Source organism: Ptychodera flava, chromosome 2, assembly GCF_041260155.1.
Source record: "Ptychodera flava strain L36383 chromosome 2, AS_Pfla_20210202, whole genome shotgun sequence".
Lineage (NCBI taxonomy): Eukaryota > Metazoa > Hemichordata > Enteropneusta > Ptychoderidae > Ptychodera > Ptychodera flava.
The window spans coordinates 25461829-25473500 of record NC_091929.1 but is presented as its reverse complement, the minus strand read 5'-3'; positions in this window follow the sequence as shown (position 1 = coordinate 25473500).

The following is an 11672-nucleotide window of genomic DNA, read 5'->3' as shown; positions in this document are numbered from 1 at the left end:
TTAAAAGCCATAATAATGTTTATAACGCATGTCAAAAAGGACCAAAAGGACTTTCATATTTAATTCTTTTCATTTCATTTAAGAATTAGTTAAATGAATGAAATTTGCCCATGATCCTTGATGTTTGTCACAAATAAATAAATAAATAGTTAAATAAATAGTTTAATAAATAAATAATAAATAAATAAATAAATAAATAAATAAATAAATAAATAAATAAATAAATAAATAAATAAGTAAAGTAGAATATTAAATATTAAGTTTTCGTCTGAGAATCGCTAAAGGAAGCTACGGCATTTTCAACCGGCTATCACACTACATGTACTTAAGTATCTAGGTTAGGAAGCCGTGAACACGTCCAGCAATTCAGGAAAATTATAAAGTAATGTGGTCTAATGTTTCAAGTGTATACACCGTTTATCCGCAGAAAAGGCACCAACTCCGAAAACAGAATAGGAGAGGGTATTTTGCCCCTTCCTGATAGCAAAAAGGACATTGACATAAACAAGACAAAAAATTCAGAGTCATTGTTCACTGCAGGAGAACGTATACTTTACACTGCTCAGCTTAGTCAAACGTAAAACCCACAATAATGCTTATATCGCATGTGAAATAAAGACTTTCAAATGTAATTCTTTCATTTCATAGTGCAGTGTTAAATCAGAGAAAGTCATGCATGCTTCCAAAAAATCACGCATCACAGCCTGTTTTATAGAGAACTCTTTCACAACCCTCGCTATCTTTGCCCTACTTTCAATATGATATCATTCACGTGAATAAGTGATCTATATATAATAAACACCCAATGACATACATATACAATAGGTAAGCGATTGGTTGATTGTGATCAGTATAGGATGAATCGAATACACATGAGTAAACACTTGAAAATTCAAAGATTGACAAGAGGCGGCGTCGTACAAGACAGCCCTAAATTCCCCATGAAATTTAAGTTGATATGTGCTTTTTTAAAGTCAAGAATACAAAACAGGAGTCACAGTGCAAAGTTTGATACTAGCGAAGCAAATTACTCAAGATGAACAGACAGGCTTATTTGAAATTCAAAAAAGCTACCATCCCTGTGTTATACCTTGCGAAAAATAATTTTGGTGATTTCTCATAAGCTAAGACGGTGAAAAGACTTAGTAAACCAAGAACTTTAAGATAAACCCCCACAAGTGGTAGATCAAACCAGAATTGATAAATTTCTGAAAGCCCGAATATCTTTCCCCGAAGCCCGTTCTATCTTAATTTGCTACAAACAACAAATATCATAGTACAAAGTGAATCGCCTTGCGAAATTTACCTTTTTGTATTGACCTGAAAATTAATGTCATTGGCCTCCAAGCTGTCTTTGCCTTACAAAATACATAAAAATAACGATATTTATCAATATGTCACTCTTTTCTCAAACACTGCTAGGTTTTAATTTATAGTAATTTGAGCAAAGCCATCATTAGATCAAAGACAATATCCTTATAACTGCCTTTCTATCAGTCAGTAAGTCAATTAGTCCATTTATTGATTTCTATGCAGAGTTAAAACGACACAAATATTCTCGAATAAATAACTTTCTGTTTAGTGTGTAAAGTGTTTTTTCTGCAATAAGCAACCCTTTAACTAGATCATTACATGTTATATCGCATGAAATGAAAAATGCAGATTGAGGAATTGGCAGGAGAATTTAATAGAATGTCTGTGTTGTTTGCAGGACTCTATAAGGTCACTTGTTTCTTATCATTAGGAAAATTGAAAATTGAAGCAGTCAAAATCCCCTATACGTCATACATTATCATCGGTATCGGATAACTGTGAACATCCAGCATGCCCTAGGTTTAGTCACAACGGTCGATTCAGTATGTACAGTGTAGACTCACAACAAATTTGACATGACATAAACAAAATGCTTTCGGGTTTACTGCAACATTATGGATAAACAAGAAAGGTTTGTAAGTTTTCCTTCGTCAACGTTTCCTGCTGATATTTAAAAAAAATTATATCCTGTTTCAAATATCTTCCCATAATCTCAAAGAATGGAACACAACGAGAAAAGCAACGAAGGTATGCTAGAAAACATTTATGATGATGAATGCAAGTGGTAGTTATGGTGATGGTGGTGATGTGAACGCGATGCTGCTGCTGCAATATGATGATGATAATGATGATGATGAATACGATACTGATTTTGACGATTATAATGATGGTTTTGTTGTTGTTGTTGTTGTTGTTGTTGTTGTTGTTGATGATGATGATGATGATGATGATGATGATGATGATGATGATGATGATGATGATAGTGTACGAGACGACGACGACGACGACGATGCTTATGGAGATGATAACGGTTGGTGATGACGACACACAAATATAACTTTCCTTTACTCTGTCCCTGCCATGAGGTTGATAACAACTAAGCTCGGTGATTGAACCACACTTTTTAGAGTGGGGATTTTGCCGAGCGGTTCTGTCTGTTGCTTCTGTGCTAGGTGACTGGATGCCGTATGTTGTGGGTTCCCCGAACGAAGTACACTGTATACACCACTCAATCAAAATGATGGTCTCAGTGTAATTAGGTCAAGGGTTAGCGATAAATTATATCATGATATTCTCATTCCTTCAACTTTCAAGAGATAAGTCAGCGAATTCAGACGTTTTTATCCATCTTATCTTTTAACAACATACAGTCAAGATTTCAACGGCGACATGTCCTGCATAGATATGATTTCAACGCATCTTATACAATACCTTTGTGCCATAGGAAGTTATCATCTCTGTGGAAGAAGCTATAACCACTTGTACATAGCCAGAAAGCAAGTTTTATGGTCTTCACTGTGAGTCAAGTTTAACTGCAAAGTTGATCGAGTTACAACACGGCTTCCTTTCAATCAGCGCAGCCAAACATATGCAGCTTAACAGATAAATTATTTTCCTCGACGAGTGGATTGTTTGTGATTACAGAGATTCTGTATGTTGCTAAACGTACCTTTTCTTAACATCGATATAGCTCCTCCAGCAACATCAAGTTTCTTTAATCGGTTGGCGTGGAAGTTATTTATAGATACCAATGCATACGGTTGAACAGGTCGCAATATTCGAAAACAGAATAACCTTTTTCGTAGAATTTATATAAACATGTATTTTTTCAGAGCTTGATACAAAGAGGAACAGAGCCGTAAATGTCAATTATTACAAACTAATGCGTCTTCAAGACTATGGCTGTTTCTTTGGTTGTCTATTAGTCGGCCACAGTTATTTCATTATCGCGTTTTGTTTAATCTTGGAAAGCCACGTCTATTGTCCTGAATTGGAATTTAAGTGCAAGTACCACAAGTGCGCCGCGCTTGCGCTACACACGAAATGATGCCAAGTACGATACGTTTCGACGTCTGAAGTCTGGCGGAATGACATGTATCAAGTTGCTGCTTTGTAAGCAGGTTTGATGTACTATGATGTCGTTGACTTCTAGTTGGTTACTTATGCCACGCCTCCCAGTCCTGATTGGGCAAAGTGTTGTTTAAGTTTTACGCCAAAAGTTCGTGTATTCGCTGAACTGCTCTTGCACAAGTTTTTTGCTGCTATCATGGTGGGAAAGAACAGAGCAAAGCATAAGGTTTTTGAGAGGTCTACCCTGAATTAATTTATGATTTACATGGTTTAATAGATGCTTAATTCTCTTCACCAAGAGGAAGTGATATAAGCCAGGAAGGTACAAAGTTAAACTATTATTATTTTGCGAAAGAGCTGCAGTAGTAGCTGGAACCCGTCGGAGCTGGCGCAATCGCGAAGGAAAGAACTATGGGATAGCACTGTGGTCAAATATATCAAACTTTCAGATCTTATCAGATCAGATGTGATGATCTTTTCTCTTTGATAACAATATACAGTACTGTGAGTCTTTGAAATCTTCCGAGTCGAAAATTGTTTCTCTTTTGATGAAGTAAAGCTGGTATGTACGACCATTTTCTGCCTGCTTATAATACATACTAGTTCTTTACAAAAAAGTAGTCCGGGTCACATGCGCTTATTAACATAAAGTTATACAATGTATATATGTCTTGTATTACACTACAGTACAAATACCGATGCCAGTGAACTGTGGTATACGTGTCATAATCACAAGTTGTTCACACCCACATACTTGGGAAAATATTACGTACATAAATAACCTTTTCCTGTAATAGTTTTAAAGATACTGCTCGGTCATCAAAGTGACTTTTATAACCACCTACGTAAAAGGATACCGTTAGTATCTTGGCATTGTCGACAGCAGGGATGTTGTTGTCATAGGCTTTCAAACTGATATAATAGACACCAATGTGTTCATTAGCTTTTGTGGAAAAAGTGTGCCTGTTTATAAAGGGGGCCCGGGAGCGGAACGCACGATGTAAAATCAATACATCATTCATTACACGATGTATTTGCTTAAACAAGCAAAAATCAATCGGAATATATTTTAGTTATCTCTTGTGGCGGATGTACGGACTGACAACCGTTCTTGCTTGCAACCGCAAATAGGTTTCCTCTATACTGTTGCGGGCAAGGACGGTCTTACTTAAGCTTGATGAACTTTTCATTCAATATTGCGAATCCACTAGTTGGCATTACGTGTCGTCATTAAAATTCTAAATCAGAGCGGATTGTGAATCCTCCACGATCTGAAATTTTGTCTTTTTGATCAACGAGTTACATAAGTGACACGTTCGTGTACATGATTCATCAGACCTAGATTAACTTACAAACACCTTTTGAAAAGAAAACTAGGATAGGTATTGAACTGCAACGTATACAATAATCCTTCTTTCCTGTATGTGTATGATCGGTTGGTTTCGTGATGTGGCAAAGAGAGTATGGCTTTACAAGTAAATCAATACAGCTGAAGAGGTACAGATACAGAAAAGACGAAATATTGTATTTGCTGCGTATATCGATATCTGTATCTTTTCAAGTTTGTATTTTACTTATTTATCTATTTACACTTTAATAGAGCGGCCGAATTACTGGCAGAGCGATTTTCATCGGGGATTTTTAATACATCAAGAAAAAAGGATTAAATACGAATAGAGGAAATCACAAAGGCACGTTTCTTTTCACATATTCTTTTAATTTAAATTTGAATGTACTCAAGCTGGATAGTTGCCTGATTTCAGTCGGTAATGAATTCCGCACTCTAGCGGCACGGAAATGAAAACTACAAGTTGTCCAACATTTAAAACATATAGGTACGTAACAATCCTGACGAGAATAGAGCGCGTATAGTTATCACGAACATCGTATACAGTGAATAAATGAGATAAATACTGTGGTCCAGAACCATTCATACATTTGAAACTTAGCATTGTCATGAAATAAAACAATTCTCTGTCTCGTTGACATTACATTAAACACAGAAAATAAATCATCTGAAGGAAATTCAACTCGTAGTTCAAAAAGCGTCAGCTGTATTGATTTCGACGCAAACCCATACTCTCCATGTCACAGTACTTAACTAACCGATGTTAGTTGTGTTGAACTCGGCAGAGAAACGAGCATAGATCCGACTTCTCTGCAATGAAAACATACTTCAACACATGATCGATTGCTGCTTTGCTTATAAATTAAGAATGAAAGCAACATACTGCTTGGTTCAAGAACTTAGGTATATTAATTCATCGCAAGTTAATTTAACATTTCATTAATTTATCACCTGCTTCCAACAATAAAAACTACATTATATACTTTGGTTGTGTATTTGTGCAATGTTGTTTATTTTGACTTGCATAAACGTGTGCAGACGAAGTGGGCGCTTTCCCTGCAATACTTATCAGTGAAATTATTCCATGTCGCAAAAAACTCTTAATTCGTCCTACTTTTACCGTCAAATAGTTAGGATTTTCAAATCTTCAATGACATTTACTTCAGCGTGTAGTGATTGAGATCTCGGACAAGAAGTCCACAGCTACACTGATCCACAGATTCACATTGAGAAGACGTGCGGTTTACGCGTGAAAGTAGCAAAAGTAAAACGATAGCTCATTTTGCCTGAGGTATCACGACCCGGTAGAAGGGACATTTACGTCATTTCCGTTGGTATATCCTGTGCGGTGTGCATTATTCTCGTAAGGTCATCCACTAGTCAGGCTGATTACAAAACAATCACGTAACCGGAGATCAGTATTTCTATCAAATTTCGATGTGCTCAGAAGCCCTTTGCTAATAGTCATGATTAAATGAAAATGGTTACTGGCATGCATTGCTGTTTTCCGGTAGAAAATAATTCTTTAGCTTAAGGTAGAACGCGCCTCGGGGACAGGTAGTTGAACTCTCAAACTTTTCCGATTCTCAGTTTTCTGATCTACCGCTTGTTGGGTTTCATTTTAAAGCTCTTGTGAAAGAAAAAAAATACCGTCCCAGTTTTTCCAAAATCGAAAATTTTATTTTTCTCCATAGAGTTAACACAGGGATGGCGGCCATTTTGAATTTCAAATAACGGTAAATCTTTGGTAATTTGTTTCTCCAGTACAGAAATTTGCACGGTGACCCCCTAATTTTTATTCTTGATTTTGAAAGAGAATTGTCGAAAGATTCTTTGAGGAAAGTTTGAGCATAAGTTAAATTATTTCACTTTCGAGGCGCATACTACCTTAATCATGTAGAGCTATGGTAACGGGTTAGAGTAGTTTCCGTGCTTGACGTCGACTTCCGAAAATTACTTGCATAACAGTATTATAGGTGTGTTTCCCTTCCGATTGGCCCAAAGGTTCCTCTAATGGATATTTAAAACAAAGTTCCATGCAAACATAACCTATAGATTACAAGAATTTGGATGACTACCCACATATCCCAGGAATGGTGTCCCTGGCCTACAGATTGCGCTGCGACTTGTAGTACGCGTGCTGGTGCTACACAGGTCAAGCTTCTATCCTATCAAGGTAATCGTAATTAGTGTCCAAAAGAAACTATACAATTTCTTGCTACATTATGTATCTTTAACTTGATGATTTCAGATCAATCAGTCAAATAATGCTTTCCTATTTGCAATACTGGCAGTGTACTATACCCTCCAACCCTTTAAGTGCTGTAATATTTCCCGCCAAAAAGTTAGTAGTTCAACATACGGTACTAATTTTTATCAATTTGTCTGTAATGTTTTTGATCATTTTTGACCGAGTGGACATTATTTTTAATTGGCTACACTTTTTTATCAAAATTTTGTCAAAAATCTGAAAACAATTGACTGGGGTATATTTTAGGGCGATAAAATTGACTTTGGCGCTCAAAGCGTGAATAAACAGAATGCCAATCTAATCACTTACTGCGACAGACTGTAGTAATAGAATGGTGATTGCAGAGTACAAATATCGCAGAAGTGTCGATCAATAAAATAATAAAAGCTGTATATTTTTGTTTCTACAAGTGCAGCTGGCGTGTTCAACTTGGTTTCTAGGCTTTAAAGTACATTTTTTCAATGTGCACACTAGTTGCTCCTCTTCTGTTGTGATAGTTCTCGATTGCGTTCAATTATGTAAGGCACATACCTGTAGAACTGTCAGGGGTGACAATGTTTGCAGTGTTTGACATCGGAATCACGCATGATCTGTATCCCCAACATCTGAAGAGAATTTCGTGAAGAAGCAGAAACACGCACCTACAGTCGTTTAAAACTCAACAAAATGTATGTGTACAAGATGAAACGTTGATCGAATTAAACAAACCGCTCTTCTCTTCATCAATTATTTTCTAATAATTATATTCTATTAATATTGTGAAATTTTTCGTGTCATTACATGCTTTTCACATATTTTTCACAAGACTAAGCTCAAAGCTGCGATTTGCTTTTATTAATAAACGTATAGAGGTTGGTAAAAAATTGTCACATGATACTGCACAAACACGACGCCCAACATTTTAATTTTCCACACTGCAAATACGTTGATTAGATTGAGAATCCGAGAGTCGAAATGTTATCTCGATATCGAATGAAATATCAGTTTTATGAAACCCATGGGAGCCAATATATCACGCAAAAGACAACATTATTAAAATTTATTTGTCAAGGCAACGCAAGTGTCATTTGCTCGCACCAGTAATTATCCCATCGTAGGACACTGAACGGCTGGTAAAGGTAAAAGGTACATATATATATATATATATATATATATATATATATATATATATATATTATATATATATATATATATATATATATATATATATATATATATATGTATGTATGTATGTATGTATATATATATATATATATATATATATATGTATGTATGTATGTATATATATATATATATATATATATATACACACACACGAGTTTTTCTCCATCGACTGTGCAATATCAAGAATGACACAAGAATGCTGGCACTGATAGCGCCTCATTGGAAATTCCAAAGTCGACTTTTCTGCTCCCGGATAAACGGTCCAAGCGTATCAGTCGGCTTGCACACAATTTTGCCCCTGACAAATGAGAGCAAATTGACTCAAAATGCCGAAACTGTTTTTGACAGACTTTGTGAAATTCAGGAAAGTACAGTAATGACAATTTGATCGTTCTGCTCGACTGTGTAAGGGTGTCACAAAGTTATTAACCGCAATGTTTCTATATTAGTACGCATCAGCAATTAAATCAACAAGGATGGAGCCATTAAACTAATAAGTATATATAATAAGTTTAGAAACAAGAGTTTAAACCCTCAGGTGGCTGAAAAACACACCGTTTGTGAGATTGTCCGGTAAACACGTGGTGAGAACGTCTTGTTCAACTCACTGAACCTTGCGTCGAGCATCATTATTGTAATGATCACCGCAAGATGGATACTTCACGTTAGATGTTTTTTATAACTGCTTGTCGTGACAGTCATGTTAAATGATACATGATATATGACATACTATACAATGCTAACATATACAACGCATTCTGATAACAGGGGACACTTTGATAATTTTCTGTGTGAATGAAGGTGAATAACCATCATAAATTGACTTAACATGTGTAGCAAGCAGATTCTGTACAAACAAGTTTTTGTTTTTATTGCAGACTTCTACCTGATTTAGGTGTTTTATTCCACTCTGTGAGCAAAGTTACAAAAAGGGCAATTTGACAATGTTAACATGCCTCGCCTTTCTCTTGATTGTCACCACTTCAATCGCGTTTTGTTATTTATTACGCTGAATAGCTTATGGCTGAAATGCATTCCTAAATTTTTACTTGGTCAATGCCTTTTGATATTTGAGAATAAGCATTTTCGTGCGTGTGTATTGGTTGTTATGGGTTGGTTGGTTGGTTGAAATCGAAGAAAGTTTGCCCTAATATCAATAAACCACATCTCAGCTGAAGATTAACTGTGAAGCGATGAGCTGTCGGAGACGTCTTGTCAGAACGTATGCGTTTGTGTGTTACAGAAAGTAGTACAAACTCGTTCTAAACATTCTCTCGGGAAGGAAATTAAAAACATGTGTTTAACGGTTCATTCAACTCTCAGATTGACAGCAATAAGTTGATGAAGGACACGCGATAATTAATTGATCAGTTTATGGTTACCGGGTAATTTCCCAGGCGATCATGTCGTTGAACTGCACATTGACAACCGATAATTGGTTTACTCTACGCTGGGAATACAGTCGACGAAAATGTTACTCGTAAAAATGCCAACCTTCGAAAAGAAACACATTGTTTTGATTGATAGATTAAGGTGGTATTCGCCTTGTAAGTGGAAGACTTCAGCTTTTGCTCAAACTTTCCTTAAGGACACTTTCCAATACTCTTTTTCAAAATCAATAATAAAAACAGTGGTTCATCACGCAATTTTGAAACTAGAGATACAAATTACCCAAGATTTACCGATATTTGAAATTTGAAATTCGAAATGGCCGCCATACCTGTGTTAACTCTATGGAGGAAACTAAAATCATTTTCTTTTTTCGAGAAACTGAAACGGTGGAATTTTTTCTTATACCGAGAGCTTTTAAATGAGCCCCCACGAGTGGTAAATCAGAAAAGAATGTAAAAGTTTGAGAGTCTGAATATCTGTCCCCGAGCCCGAGACGAATTCTGCCTTAAATAAGGTAAAGAGAATGAGTCATGAAGATGTCATGAATCAGGCAATGAGGCAATGAGAGGAAAGGGTTGAAAGTTGAGTTCCTAACATTCCTCTCTCGTGCCTAGCAACCCCGAGAAACAAAATTTGAAATACTTAGGGGTCTTTCGTGTAATACACGTAAAGTATCGTTGTGAGGTAAGAAATCTCGAATTAAAGATGGGAAATGATTAAGTACATGACCGAAGGATGATTACGTACATGACCTTGGTCCTCACACAATTAATGTGATAAACATTGCAAATGCGACTTAGTGTGTCAGTACCTTTATTTCGGAGAACGTTTGAATTTGTGAAATCTTGTTGGTGGTAGTACTCCTTGCGGGCAAATGCAGTCAATTTCGCCGCCCCTCATTTTGCCATCATTATATAGGAATAGACAAGTAAACACACTTAAACATGATGGCATTTCTGCTTAATATATTCCAGCTATTTCAATGAACCAATTGTTTTTATATAACTCGACTGAATCGGGATTTATTACTTCATACTTGCTACCTATGGAACAAAGCCAAGAACGCAACGACTTGTTAAAATAATTTGTCTAAATTGCTTTTGAACTGTCACTTCAAAAGGCGTAATCAATGTTCTGGTCATCATTCTCTGTATGTCTGAACACAAATGAAAAAAGAATAGAAAAATCGGGGACCATCATGACATCTAAATGGTTAATGCTAACGTATACAGTATAAACGTGAGAAGTTTTACAATGTATGCACGGGTAGAAAATCATGGAAGACTTGCACAGACTAGAAATAAGGAAAATAACAAAAGACAAACAACGAAAACCAATATTAATAACATTGTAATTTTTATACTACAGTGCAATGTTTTACTCATACCTGAACAGTAAACTCGATTCTCTTCAGATAGGACGCGCCTCGGGGACAGATATTCGGACTCTCAAATTTTTACAATTCTCTTCTGATATACCACTTATTGGGGTTCATTTTAAAGCTCTTGGTGTCAGAAAAAATTTTCACCGGCTTACTTTTTCGAAATTCGAAAATTTTTTTTTTCTCCATGTAGTTAACACAGGGATGGCGGCCATTTTTAATTTCAAATATCGGTAAATCTTGGGTAATTTGTTTCTCCAGTTATACGAAATTTGCACGGTGAACCGCAATTTTTATTTTCGATTTTGAAAGAGATTTGTTGAAAGATTCCTTGAGCAAAGGTTTACGTCTTTCCCTTTCAAGGCGCATACTACCTTAAATAAATAATATGAACTACTTTATTTAGCAGCGGATAATGAACTCATGATCGTATACCACGAATGCAGTGATTCCTCGCGGACTTGCAATGTTATTTCGAACATTAAATATTTTGAAAATCGTTATGGCGGAGTCTGTTTATCTTGGTAATATCAAGACAGGTATGGTTGACAGATCCAAACATCGAGGGAGATATTGCGTGCGTAGTTGAATTAATTTTAACATACAGACTCCCACTTCGACGAATCGAATCAACGGTGACGTCATCCGGCTTCGATGTGATATGCTTCAAAAGTTCCCAAGGGTTTTCACGTGGTTATTGTGATGTACATAAATTTATTGTCCGACTTTTTATCGGAGCTGTGGTTTCTTTC